General features: G+C 41.6%; 1 pseudogene; it reads right to left on the bottom strand.

Moving 5' to 3' along the window:
• LOC115146257 (inverted formin-2-like) overlaps nucleotides 1-15204 on the bottom strand; it is a 29416-nt pseudogene extending 14212 nt beyond the window's left edge.
• Between the last annotated feature and the right edge of the window lie 248 nt (nucleotides 15205-15452).

Below are 15452 nucleotides of genomic sequence, written 5' to 3'. Positions count from 1 at the left end.
AACTATGGATGTAACTAGATAACAGAATTAAGTTACTTAGGCAGTCTAACATCTGTACACTAGAAGGCATTTCTGGGGGCTAAGTCATATAGTTATTCAGTAATGTATGGAATTAATAAAATGACTTTAATTATCCTATTTAATGAGATTTTTTTGAGCTGAAATAGCATGTAACATTTTTTTTGTCATATCTGATTTCTGTCAGCATTCATCAAGAATCACACATATTGTTATGTGTACTTTCCCCCCAGCATTTTTCTCTCATTATCCTTCCTAAATCACAATCAGGCAACTTATCCTGTAGATGAATGGTATATATTTCCATAGCCTCTGTCCCTTAGTGAAAGCTTGTCTGGCTGTATGACACTTGCCTTGTAATGGTCCAGGGCATCCAGGGCCAGACGGTACCCATCAGAGGAGAACATGCTCAGGGCAGCAAGCAGCTCAAACACCTGCTTCTTCACCATGGTATTGGACGTGTCCAAGGCTGTGGTAAGACATTGTCACAGTCAGTGTACACATTCATTATGTTGACCGTGTTGCAAAACATTTTGTCTGTTGCAAAACCGAAATGGAACGGAAAATGTTTTTCATTGAAAGTTTCTATTGGACAAATTGAGGTAGGTCCCTCCCTGTTTTGTTCCATTTGCTCTGTTTGGTTCTGTTTGGTTTGATTTCAGTTGCAAGATGTAATGAATACAACCATGGTCATGGTCCTCATATTACATCCTGCCTCTTTCTTTCTCCCTTGTCTGGTGACCTCTAGAATATTATGGCTTAATTTAAGGAAACGTGACGTGAACTTTGCCACTTTTCTGAAAACGTTTTGTGTTTGTGATAAGTGTGTCAGTGTATGTGAAGATGTTGCAATGCACTGTCCCTCCACACAGTGTCTCACTCCATACACGTTGTCTGACATAATAGCCTATATCTGACCTGAATTGTTCCATGTTGCCATTGTACTCCTAAATCTACAACTGAATAAAAATGTTATGTATGTGCATTTATGCTCAATATGGCCTTTACATTATATATACAGTACCAGTCAAATGTTTGGACACACCTACTCATTCAATTCTTTATTTGTACTATTTTCTACATTGTAGAATAGTAGTGAAGACATCAACACTATGAAATAACACATATGGAATCATGTAGTAACCAAAAAAGTGTTAAACAAATCAAAATATATTTTATATTTGAGATTCTTCAAAGTAGCCAACCGTTGCCTTGTTCCAGGTAGTCACCTGGAATGCGTTTCAATTAACCAGTGTGCCTTGTTTTCTTACCTCCTTAATGCGTTTGAGCCAATCAGTTGTGTTGTGACAAGCTAGGAGTGGTATACAGAATATAGCCCTATTTGGTAAAAGACCAAGTCCATATTTTTGCAAGAACAGCTCAACTAAGCAAAAAGAAACGACAGTCCATCATTACTTTAAGGCAAAAACCATCAAGCGCTATGATGAAACTGGCTCTCATGAGAACCGTCACATGAAAGGAAGACCCAGAGTTACCTCTGCTGTAGAGGATAAGTTCATTAGAGTTACCAGCCTCAGAAATTGCAGCCCAAATAAATGCTTCACAGAGTTCAAATATCAGACACATCTCAACATCAACTATTTAGAGGAGACTGCATGAATCAGGGCTTCATGGTCAAATTGCTGCAAAGAAACCACTACTAAAGGACACAAATAATAATAAGAGACTTGCTGGGGCCAAGAAACATGAGTAATGGACATTAGACCAGAGGAAATCTGTCCTTTGGTCTGAGGAGGCCAAATGTGAGATTTTTGGTTCCAACCGCTGTGAGATGCAGAGTAGGTGAACGAACTTTGCTGTTAACACTGTCGGTAATTTATTTAGAATTCAAGGCACACTTAACCAGCATGGCTACCACAGCATTCTGCAGCGATACGCCACCCCATCTGGTTTGCGCTTAGTGGGACTATCAGTTGTTTTTAAATAGCACAATGACCCAACACACCTCCAGGCTGTGTAAAGGGCTATTTGACCAAGAAGGAGAGTAATAGAGTGCTGCATCAGATGACCTGGCCTCCACAATCACCCAACCTCAACCCAATTGAGATGGTTTGGGATGAGTTGGACCACAGAGTGAAGAAAAAGCAGCCAACTAGTGCTCAGCAGATGTGGGAACTCCTTCAAGACTGTTGGAAAAGCATTCCAGGTGAAGCTGGTTGAGAGAATGCCAAGCGTGTGCAAATCTGGATGGCATACAAGTGGAAGTATACCAAACATTTTTTGATATACTCAGAGGACCCAATATTAGCAAGTTTTAACCACTCCTATATAAACAACAGATTATCGGACACGCAACAAGAACGTCTGATTTCATTATTACTGAAACAGGATCCAAGTGGTATATATAAAGATCCAGTCCATTAAAAAAATTGGAGGTCTCTTAAACTTCAGTGTTGTGATGGAAAAATTCTAGCTAAATGCTTGGCACATAGAATTTAAAGGTTTTGTCAGATATTATTAATTCTAATCAAACAGATTTTTACATGGACGATACATTGGAGATCATTTAAGACGAGTACTGGAAACAATAGAATACTATGGATTATCGAGGAAACCAGGCATGGTGTTGTCACTCCCTGACCTTAGAGATCCTTTTTATGTCTCTATTTTGGTTTGGTCAGGGCATGAGTTGGGGTGGGCATTCTATGTTTTGTGTTCTATGTTTTGTATTTCTGTGTGTTTGGCCGGGTGTCGTTCTCAATCAGAGGCAGCTGTCTATCGTTGTCTCTGATTGAGAACCATACTTAGGTAGCCTTTTCCCACCTGTGTCTCGTGGGTAGTTATTTTCTGTTTTGTGTCTTTCTGCACCTGACAGGACTGTTTTGGTTTTCGTTCATTTTCTTTGTTATTTTAGTTATTTCAGTGTTCAGTTCAAATAAAAGTATGAACATGTACCACACTGCGCTTTGGTCCACACCTTCTTCCACAGATGATCGTTACAGAACTACCCACCACCAAAGGACCAAGCAGTGTGGCCAGGAGAGGCAGCCCCAATAATTTATTTTGGGGAGGCACACGGGACGGTCGGCGGAGCAGAGGATGGAACCAGAGCCAGTCAGGGTGAAATTGGAGGTGAGCGACGACAGCAAAGCAGAAACAGTGAAGGAGTTGATGGGGAGATTGGAGGAGAGAGGAATGAGAGAGTTGCTGTGTTGGTGCATGAGGCACGATATCCACCCGATGGAGCGTGTCCTCGATTTGATGTCACCTGAGTTAGCTCTCCATTCTCGTCCTGAGGTGCGTGCTAGCCCCAAGCACCAGGCCTCCTGTGCTCCTCCCCAGCCCTGCACGTCTTGTGCCAGCTTGGCGCTACAGATCTCCAGTACGTGTTCTTAGCCCGGTGGTCTACATTCCAGCTCCCCGCATCTGCCGGACTAGGGTGAGGATCCAGCCAGGAGGATGGTGCCAGCCCTGCTCTCCAGACCTCCAGTGCGTGTCCTCTGGCCAGGATATCCCCCGCCGGCTCTAGGTATGGTTTCCCCAGTTCGCCAGGAGATCCCAGTGCAGCCTGTTCCAGTTCCCCGCACGTGCCGGGCTAGAGTGGGCATTCAGCCTGGAGTAGTGGTGTCAAGGCTACGCACCAGATCTCCAGTGCTCCCCCACAGCCCGGTCTGTCCTGTACCTCCTCCACGGACCAGCCCTCCTGTCCGGAGCTGCCAGAGTCGCCCTCCTGTCCGGAGCTGCCACTCTGCACTTTGGTCCACACCTTCTTCCACAGATGATAGTTACAGGTTTTCATAGCTGATTTTGAAAAGGCTTTTGATAAAGTACGACTTGAGTTTATATATACAGTTGAAGTCGGAAGTATACATACACTTATGTTGGAGTCATTAAAACTTGTTTTTCAACCTCGTTCGAGAAGTGCAAATCAATCTCAGAACAACAGCAAAGGACCTTGTGAAGATGCTGGAGGAAACAGGTACAAAAGTATCTATATCCACAGTAAAACGAGTCCTATATCGACATAACCTGAAAGGCTGCTCAGCCAGGAAGAAGCCACTCCTCCAAAACCCACATTAAAAAAGACAGACTACGGTTTGCAATTGCACATGGGACAAACATCGTACTTTTTGGAGAAATGTTCTCTGGTCTGATGAAACAAAAATATAACTATTTGGCCATAATAACCATCTTTATGTTTGGAGGAAAAATGGGGATGCTTGCAAGCTGAAGAACCCCATTCCAACCGTGAAGCGCGGGGCTGGCAGCATCATGTTGTGGGGGTGCTTTGCTGCAGGAGGGACTGGTGCACTTCACAAAATAGATGGCATCATGAGGTAGGAAAATTATGTGGATATATTGAAGCAACATCTCAAGACATCAAGTTAAAGCTTGGTCACAAATGCGTCTTCCAAATGGACATTGACCCCAAGCATTCTTCCAAAGTTGTGGCAAAATGGCTTAAGGACAACAAAGTCAAGGTATTGGAGTGGCCATCACAAAGCCCTGACCTCAATAGAAAATTTGTGGGCAGAACTGAAAAAGCGCATGTGAGCAAGGAGGCCTACAAACCTGACCCAGTTACACCAGCTCTGTCAGGAGGAATGGGCCAAAATTCACCCAACTTATTGTGGGAAGCTTGTGGAATGCTACCCGTAACTTTTCACCCAAGTTAAACAATTTAAAGGCAATGCTACCAAATACTAATTGAGTGTATGTAAACTTCTGACTTCTGAATGTGATGAAAGAAATAAAAGCTGAAATAAATCATTCTCTCTACTATTATTCTGACATTTCACATTAAAATAAAGTGGTGATCCTAACTGACAGAAGACAGGGAATTTTTACACTGATTAAATGTCAGGAATTGTGAAAAACGGAGTTTAAATGTATTTGTTTAAGGTGTATTTAAACTTCTGACTTCAACTGTATATGTGTAAATGTCTGAATGCTTATGTGTGTATATATATATATATATATATATTTACAAAAAAATGTATATGGTGGATAGGAAATGATGCAGACAATTACATTGATGGAAGCAACAATCTATCAGAAATATTAAAGCTGATCCACCCCCTAAAAAAATATATATATATTTTTTTACAAATACCAAAAAAAAGAGTGCAAACCTGTCATGAAGGCTAAGGGTGGCTACTTTGAAGAATCTCAAATATAAACTATATTTTCATTTGTTTAACACTTTTTTGGTTACTACATGAATCCATATGTGTTATTTCATAATTTTGATGTCTTCACTACTATTATACAATGTAGAAAATAGTAAAATAAAGAAAAACCTTGAGTGAGTAGGTGTGTCCAAACTTTTGACTGGTACTGTATATACACTACTGTTCAGAAGTTTACTTGTTTTTGAAAGAAAAGCCTTTTTTTTGTCCATTTAAATAACATTGAATTGATCAGATATACAGTGTAGACATTATTAATGTTGTAAATGACTTATGTTGCTCGAAATGGCAGATTTTTAATGGAATATCTACATAGGCGTACAGAGGCCCATTATCAGCAACTATCACTCCTGTGTTCCAATGACACGTTGTGTTAGCTAATCGAAGTTCATAATTTTAAAAGGCTAATTTATCATTAGAAAACCCTTTTGCAATTATGTTAGCACAGCTGAAAACTGTTATTCTAATTAAAGAAGCAATAAAACTGGCCTTCTTTAGACTAGTTAAGTATCTGGAGCATCAGCATTTGTGGGTTCGATTACAGGCTCAAAATGGCCAGAAACAAAAAAACAATTCTGAAACTCGTCAGTCTGTTCTTGTTCTGAGAAATGAAGGCTATTTCATGTGAGAAATTGCCAAGAAACTGAAGATCTTGTACAACGCTGTGCACTACTGAGCAAGAGGACAAGTACATTAGAGTGTCTAATTTGAGAAACAGACGCCTCACTGCCTTAACTGGCAGATTCATTAAATACTACCCGCAAAACACCAGTCTCAACGTCAACAGTGAAGAGCCGACTCCGGAATGCAGGCCTTCTAGGCAGAGTTGCAAAGAAAAAGCCATATCTCAGACTGGCCAATAAAATGAAAAGATCAAGATGGGCAAAATAACACACACTGGTCACCAGATCTCAACCCTATCGATCTGTTGTGGGAGCAGCTTGTAAGAAGTGCCCATCAAGCCAATCCAACTTGTGGGATGTGATTCAGGAAGCATGGGGTGAAATCTCTTCAGGTTACCTCAACAACTTGATAACTATAATGCCAAAGGTCTTCAAGGCTATAATTGCTGTAAATGGAGGATTCTTTGACGAAGCAAAGTTTGAAGGACACAATTATTATTTCAATAAAAAATGGTTATTTATAACCTTGTCAACATCTTGACTATATTTCCTTTCATTTTGCAACTCATTTTATGTACGTTTTCATAGAAAACAAGGACATTTCTAAGTGATTCCAAACTTTTGAACTAACACAACGTGCCATGTATACTGTATATATTTTTTTGTTTTGTGCACACATACTTGATATCCTGTTTCATAAGCCCATATGGGCTGGGCACCAATTGGTGTACGACGCGGAAATAAAATAATTAAATTATCAGTGGAACACATTTTTAAACACTGCATTTCTCCTCATTCCTAGGTGATGTAGAACCTTGGGAGAGTTTGCGGATGTAGCCCTCATTCTCCACGATAAAGTGGATCCCAGCCGAGGAGTTCATGACGGCCCGGACACAGCTGACACAGGTAAGCTGCAGCAGGGCATCTGTGATGCGGGAGCAGCCCCTCCCAGATAGCCTGTCCAGGGCCTCCAGCAGCAGGTCCAGCCCACTCAGCTCCAGGAACTGGACCATCCAGGACTCCTCGCTGCCCTCCAGACGACGCTTCAGCCCAGAGTAGTTGACCACACTGGGCACCTGGAGCATGCAGATGCACAGCTCTGGGTCGGCACTCTCCAGGTTGGCCTCCAGCTGGGTGTCTGAGTCCTGGGAGGAGCCCAGATGGCCCCTCACCGCCGCCCACTTCCTCTTCCCATCCGTCTTCACTGACATGGTGATGGAGAGGGTCTGTGGACGGAAGTTAAGGTAGTTTAATTCATTAAGGGGGCAAGAGGTTCAGTTCAGCATCATAGTGAACATAAACCTGTTTACTATAAAGTGCTGAAAAGGGTGAAAAGTGAATTTTCTTTTGCCGTTCATAGTCAAACTGTTATTGGCATCTTTTTGTGCAAACAAGCCATTAACTATTTGACCTGCAGATGGACTTTTGCATAAATATGCAGGACAACTAGTCCCCATTAGAATTGTTTCAGGGCATTCCTGTCTAAAGGATGCAGGCCTTTATCACAACATAGCACATTCATAAGAAATGACAGCTCTGCACATTGTGTGACAAGTGAATGATATGTCAGCAGTCCTGTCATCATTAGTCCTGCCAAACATCCAAACTTAATCCTGCAGTGAAAGGGAAGCGACTCGCTGTCAGCTAATCAACAGCAAACACAAAGACAGGCATGACAAAGACTGTGCATATTTATGGGAGATATTATTCTGTGTATATACTCTATTTTCAATTACATCCAACCGTAAACAAGGTTTTGAGTAATAGTATCACTGTGAAGAGAAAAATACCACCCAGGATATTAATAAGCTCATCTGATCTCAGACCGTGAGTGGCACATTTTGATCACACAAGTGACCTTTTCTGGGATAGCCCCAGAACACTGCTCCCTCACAGTACCCTGCACCACTACCAGATACGCGCAACATCTCTTGCAATGTGTAACCAGCAGAGGAGGCTGGTAAGAGGAGGATGGCTCATAATAATGAATAGAATGGAATTAATGGTACCAGGCGTTTGGTGTGTTTGAGACCATTCAATTTGTTCCGTTCCAGCCATTACCATGAGCCCATCCTCCTCTTACCAGCCTCCTCTGCTGGTTACACATTGCAAGAGATGTGTGCCACCAGCCACCACTGGTAATCGGTGTATGCAAGCGCCCACACTGACTGGGTAGGGATTGAGTCTAAAAAAGGGCAAAATTCCCAGAAATACTTAATCTGTAGTTGCAAAGTGTGACGTGATGATCTAGCAATCGAATGAACATATTAGAGGTCGAATTTTCCTCCCAAAATGCCTTTAATTATATCACACTTGCCAAGACTAACCTAAAGAGATGGTATTGGAGAGGATAAATATAAACAACAAAATTGCAGCTCTGCACGCAGCTCTCCAACACATGGCCTTAGCTAAGGAATCTGGGCTATGTACATAATGTTTCTGAGTTGAGTTTAATGGCTCTCGAACAATCTACGCAGAATAACAAAGGGGTAAAAACACTGGGTACAGATGATAAGATTCCACCACAGTGGGAATTTAGATGGAACTCAAGTCAACCCTGAAATGCAAGAACCTGTAAACTCCTACAAATTGAATTTCCATTCAGTTCTTAAGTTCCCTATAATTCAACAGGCAAAAAAAGGAGCTGTTCTATTCCAGACACGTTTGTGGCGTTGCTGATTCCACCCCCGACTTGGGCTGCCAGTGTGACAATGTTACCATGGCAGCCAGGCCTTCTCATCCTCTGTCAAAAAGCTATGTTCATTAGCTACAGAATGGGTGGAATGTCTCCTGCTTCACTGGCTGCTTTCTGATATCTAATGATATTTATACTCAAGCATTTGAACACCTTACAAGGATCTACAATCTATTCAACTGTACAAAGTGATGTACAGTAGGGTCCATGGTAAATAGAAGGGTTGTTTCACCAATTCTGTGCCTTTTCAGTAGTTACATTTTTTTAAAATTATTTCACCAAATGTTACCATTCTGTCATAAAACGCACATGTTCAATAAAAAACGCATTTTCCCATATCAGTAAGTGCCTATTAAGTGCCAAATAAAGTAACAGAGTTAAATCATCCACAAATCCCCTTGTGACAGGGTGAATAAAAAAATGTATTATTATTTTATTTTATTTTTATGCTGCTGCAGTGGATAGTGGCCATTTTACGGGCTCCTGACCAATTCTGCAATTTTGTTTTTAATGCTAATCTTAACTTTTTTTTGTACATAATGTCCCTGCCATCACTTCCTATGACCCAAAACGGCTTCTGGACATCAGAACAGTGATCACTAACCTCGATTTGGATGAAGATTTCTACTTCAACGAGTTGGCAGCTCTGGACGTTTACTCCAGACCAAGCTCTAATCCCCGGGACTCAAAAGAGGAGGCGGTAGCGAAAAAGAGGCAGGTGAGGCGGTCTCCTAACGAGATTAGTTCGGGCAAAAAAATAGACCGTCATTGACCTGTGTTCTGTTGTCGAATGTGCAGTCACTGGAGAACAAACTGGATGAATATATCTTGCGGGTTCCTCCATGCATTGTCTAGACCAGACAGCAGCCTCAGGTAGGTAAGCATAATGGGGAGGGGTGTGTCTCTTTGTCAACAGCAGCTGGTGCACAATCTCTAATATTAAGGAAGCCTTGAGTTTTTGTTCGTCTGAGTTAGAATACCTCATTATAAGCTGCAGACCATATTACTCACCAATTTTTCGTAGCTGTCTATTTACCACCACAAACCGATGCTGGAACTAAGACCACACTCAACGAGCTGTATAGGACCATAAATAAACAAGAAAATGCACATCCAGAGACGACGCTTGTCATGGCCGGTGATTTTAATGCAGGGAAACTGCAGGGAAATGCAGGGAAATCATTTTAACCAGCATGTCAGCATCAAGTTTACTCCACACACAGAAATGCATAAAAGGCTCTCCCTCACCCTCCATATGGCGAATCTGACCATAACTCTATCCTACTGATTCCTGCTTAAATTCAAAACAGGAAGTACCAGTGACACGCTCAATTTGGAAGTGGTCCGATGAAGCGGATGCTAAGCTACAGGACTGTTTCACTAGCACAGACTGGAATATGTTCCGGGATTCATCCAATAACATTGAGGAGTTTACCACATCAGTCACCTGCTTCATTAATGAGTGCATCGACGACATCTTGCCCACAGTGACCATACGTACATATCCAAAACTGAAACCATGAATAACAGGCAACATCTGCACTGAGCTAAAGGCTAGAGCTTCCGATTTCAAGCTGTGGGACATTAATCTGGATGCTTATAAGAAATCCCGCTACGACCTCCGCCGAGCCATAAAAACAGGCAATGTGTCAATACAAGGCTAAGATCAAATCCTACTATGCCAGCTCTGACACTCGTCGGATATGGCAGGGCTCGCAAACTATCATGGATTACAATGGAAAACCCAGCCGCGAGCTTCCCGGTGACACTAGCCTACCAGACGAGTTAAATACCTTCTATGCTCTCTGAGGCAAGCAACACTGAACCATGCATGAGAGCACCAGCTGTTCCGTATGACTGTGTGATCTCACTCTCTGTAGCCAATGTGAGTAATACCTTTAAACAGGTTAACATTTACCGCGGGGACAGATGGATTACCAGGATGCATACTCAAAGCATATGCTGGTCAGCTGGCAAGTGTCTTCACTGACATTTTCAAACTGTCCCTGATCCAGTCTGTAATACCTACATGTTTCGAGCAGACTACCATGGTTCATGTGCCCAAGAACACCAAGGTAACATGTCTAAATTATTATCGCCTAGTAGCACTCACATCTGTAGCCACTGTTGGGTTATGAGAATATGAAATATACTTATTCGTGTCACTGAGGGAGTGCTTAGGTTTAGAGGGTCTACACCAAAAGTTAATGGTTATCTGCAGGAGGAAGGTATATAGTGTGTGCAATTAAGCTTGGAATGTGCTGAGTGCATGGAAGCGATCACATGTGGCAGGCATTGATAAGGGGAGAGAGCCATAGATTAGTGACGAAGGGGGTCGAGGTCAGGTCACATTAAGGGAGAAAGAAAAGTTTATGGCCCAGATTATTTAGTGTCCTGCAAAGTAGTAAAGATACAATGTTTGTGCAGATGTGTAGGAGATGATTCAGCATAGGAGGAAGGGTTAAATATCAGTGCTTGTGTGAAAATGTTTTTGTCTAATGCAGCTGTATTAACCCTCTGGGATGAATAAACTTGGTCTAAAGCTTTCATAGTGCCCGTTGAGTTTTACTCTGAGAATTAGAACCTAACACCACAAAATGCTTTGAAAGTCTGATCATGGCTTAGATCAACACCATCATCCCAGACACCCTGGACCCACTCCAATTTGCATAGCGCCCCAACAGATGCATAGATGACACAATCTCTATTGCACTCCACACTACCCTCGCCAACCTGGAAAAAAGGAATACCTATGTGAGAATGTTGTTCATTGACTACAGCTCAGCGTTCAACATGACACTGCCCTACAAGCTCACTAAGCTCAGGACCCTGGGACTGAACATCTCCCTCTGCAACTGGATCCAGGACTTCCTGACGGGCCACCCCCAGGTGGTCAGGCTAAGCAACAACACATCCACCACAATGACTCTCAACACGGGTGCCCCTCAGGGGTGTATGCTTAGTCCCCTCCTGTACTCCCTGTTCACCCACGACTGCGTGGCTGCGTACGACACCAACAGCATCATTAAGTTTGGATGAGAAAGCCTTTAGGGAAGGAGGTCTTCCATTCAGATTTATAGAATTGTCCATGTGGTCTATAATAAAGGACACTTCATTTAATATAACAGACTTTTAAAATTCAATATTTGTGCACAATTTCTACATAAAATATCAAATGAATGCAAAAGAAACTCATTTCTTGGAATGACCCAGAATGATTTAGTCTAGGTGAATTCCACAACATCAGTTATGAACACAGTCATGGACACATCAGAAATCCATTAACATCATGTAGGGTTCCCTAGATAATTCAGCAGGACTTTCCAACATGGGTCATGCAGTTTTCAAAAGGAATTAGGAAGGAAGGGAATTTCCTGAGACAGGAAACACAAGAAAAACATGCTGCCACATCAAGATTTGGTGTTCCTCTTTTTAAAATGTTGTTCCTCACACAATGCTGACCTGATCTCAGTTAGAGAGAGAGAGCTTATGTTTATAAACATACATCTGGACCAGTTGTGGGTCATCTAGATAAAAAGGGAGAAAGGGGCATTCTTTTTTAGCTTGTTGCTTCTGCACATTCTTTATGCTCAGTGACAGCTCCCACATAGCCACACTCACATTGGCTTACTCACTGCAGGTCAGGAATACACTCATACTGTACTCAAGGGAAGCAGCCTACATTAAAACAACTCAACCCACTATTCTACTGTAAAAACTAAGTTATATTACATAATAAAAGATTATCCCTATTGATTTCCTTGTAAGCACTCAGCTCATGCATACAGCGTAGATAAATCTGCCTGTATTTTCAAAGGAAAGATTCCAACAATCTATGCGTTTGTTCTTATCACTTTGAGTGCAGGTATTTTTTGTGTAAGCCAAACAGAAAGAAAGTAAATAAACTACAACATGGCTGGGGTAAGAATTGAGCCACATGAAGCCCAGTGTTTATGAAATATATCGTATTTGTTGTCACTGGAATGTCAGACTTGACCATGAGTGACAGACCCAGGTCATCTCAGAGCAAACATTGCTGCCTACAGTTTAGTTGACTGTTGTGTTTCCATAATGCAGACTTAATCCACTAGAAAAGCTCATTCAAAAATATATAATTCTAAAAGATCAAGATGGATTACCTGGGATTATCTCTATGTTGTTTGAGCATCTCCAATCAGCCTGCTCAACATAATTGTATCTGTGACTTATTTGCCCCCCCCAAAAAAAATAATGTGTTGGCGATGTCCATCTCCTCACTTGCACTACTAGGAGTAGTAATGAGAGATTTCACATCTGGTATTAATTTTCTAGAACTAGTAGCCTGTAATAAATGTATCACTATCTTCATTGATGTTGCGAATTTGAAGAGGTTGAATTTAGACCTTGTTCATGTTATTGACTTCAATGTTAAGACCTGTGAGTTCAGAGCAGATGTCTGAAAGGAGGAGTAACAATCGTCAAGAATTCTTGATGAGCTAATAGCGCAGGCGTTGTGTTGATAAAACTTTGGTAGCGTTTTCCTCAGGTTTCCTTGATTAAAGTCCCCAAGCTACAATAAATATTGTCTCAGGATATGCGGTTTCCAGTTTGCACAAAGTCCAGTGTAGTTTCTTGAGAGCCATCGTGGTGTCGGCGTGAGGGGAAAGATACACGGTTGTGACGATAACCCGAAGAGAATGATCTGTTATGGCAATGCCTTACAGTGGGAATTTGAGATCTGCAGTAAAGCTATGTGAAAACTATAGCAACCCACAGCTGTGAGGATGAGAGAGATTATAAAAATGCTGCTGACCTGCAAAATGACTAACCAAAATCTAAAACTGACCCTTTACCTAATTTTAACCAATTCTGAAATGAAATGTTGGTTTGCAGGTCAGGAGTGTCCATATAGCCTTTTCCTTTGAGGGTATGCTGTGAGTCACAAAGCCCTGAGTGGGCTGCTTTTGCTTAGTGGCAATTATACATAGTGATATTTCAGAGCCCTCTCATCCTGATTCTCAGGACTGGCGCTATAGCTTTTTGGGGACCCTGAGATTTAATTGGAGGGTTCCCCACCTCGTGGAAAAACAGTGCCCCCCCTCTTGACATTTATTTCCTGCAATTCTACACATAATTGCTCTGGGGTGTAGAGAAAATGTTTCAGATTTAGAACACATTTTCTGCAATTCTACACATGTTGCAATGAGGTGGAGAGAAGACTTTGCAATTACATAACACCTTTCATGCAATTCTCCTCATTTTGCCATGGGGCAGAGAGAGGAAATGTGCAGTTTTATAGATAATTTCCTGCAATTATACCAAATTTGCCATTTGGGGGAGATTTTTTCCCCTCCATTTTAAAGCAAATTGTCTGCAATTTTACACATTTTGTAATGACTTATGCCATGTTAATATGATATCTGAGTGGGAATGACTAACAAAATCAATGTGGGCCCTTTGGAGGTCAGGGCCCCTGTGCACGTGCCCTGTGTGCCTGGTCGGTATTCGGCCATGATTACTACAAGTTTAGATATCTGGCTAGACTAACTACCAATCTTAAAACTGTTAGCTGACATGGCTGATTAATTCAGTGACTGGCATAACACGAGAGAAACTGCTGATGCACAAGGAAATGTATTTCTATATTTATTTATATTATTTTGGTCAGGGGCCCGGCCCCCCTTATGCCTAGAACGGGCCATGCTGGTTATAATGATGACGTTGAGCATGCCTTGCCTTGAACAATAAATTCATAGAGGTGCATACAACATTCCTGAGATCATGCTTGCATGAAAGGGCCACCAGAAGGTGATGTTAATAAGCAGAGCCTTATATAAACAGGGCTAAGGTCTCCAACTAAATTTGGACAGTGTATCCCAACCTGGTTACTGTTAAACAGTGCAATGCACAAGCATGATTTTATTAGCTGGATGTGAATATGTTAAAAATGCATCATAGGCCATATGTAGACCACATCAGTCTGTGTTTCTGTCAAAAGGGACCAAAGGCTTCCATTGATGTAACTTGACCTGCATCACCCACAAGCAGTCCTCGTGACTATGGGAAACATTAAGGAGATGTTTGACAATTTCCAAAATGCATTATGTCAGGATATTCACTCTTGTAATAATCTGTTAAAAATAAATAAGGGATAATGGGGGATGTGATGTCTATTAGATGAATTGCCATTTGTTAAATAATTATCCATACAGGTAGGCTAGACTTATGTCAGTAATATTACTCTTTCGAACAGTTGTGAAAATGTGTTGCTGTTTGATAATCAAGTGAAGTAAGTACTCTAGTGCTACGGATTCCAATGTTGTGGAACTGTCTTTATTTTGCGCTCTCGACGGCTCCCATTTTCATGGTGTCACTGGGAACGTAACGGGAAAACCTATCACCGGCTTATAATGTCGAATTCAGATCATTTATCGTTAAAAAAATTAACTTCTATGTCTGAAGTTCTCATAAATAGCCCACCGATGAGCTAAAAGACAATTCCCCTTAAATCGCGCGTTTCCAGCTGCGCTGCTTACCTGATCTTATGCCAAAATAACCACTTGAAGAATCGCGTCCTCCGATTGCGGACAGACAACGTATCTTTCCAGCTTCCAAGCGCTTTTTTTTTATTTCGTGCTTTACCAGGATACCTCTGTACAATGTATGTAGAGGTTAAGTGGAGAATGAGTGAGGATGGTTAGGGGAATTTCAGTTTGGTCGTGGACCTCATCGTTTACACATGAGCACAATGTGACGACGCTGCAAGCACAACTGGATGGCCCCTCCCACGTCCTGCTCTATTGTGTCATGGGGTTTTAAGATAGGCAGACCTCACACAAATGTAGAATCCTTGGTCATTGTTATTACACAAGTGGAATAGAGACAAAAACAACCTTATACCAACAATGATTATTATTACTTAGAAAATAATATGATATTGGTATAAATGATCTGAGAACTCCAGAAAGCTTTCCATGCTTCTTTTCA

Source organism: Oncorhynchus nerka, linkage group LG18 (assembly GCF_034236695.1).
Source record: "Oncorhynchus nerka isolate Pitt River linkage group LG18, Oner_Uvic_2.0, whole genome shotgun sequence".
Lineage (NCBI taxonomy): Eukaryota > Metazoa > Chordata > Actinopteri > Salmoniformes > Salmonidae > Oncorhynchus > Oncorhynchus nerka.
Note: the sequence above shows the minus strand (reverse complement) of the source record. Positions and strands in the feature narration are given on the sequence as shown.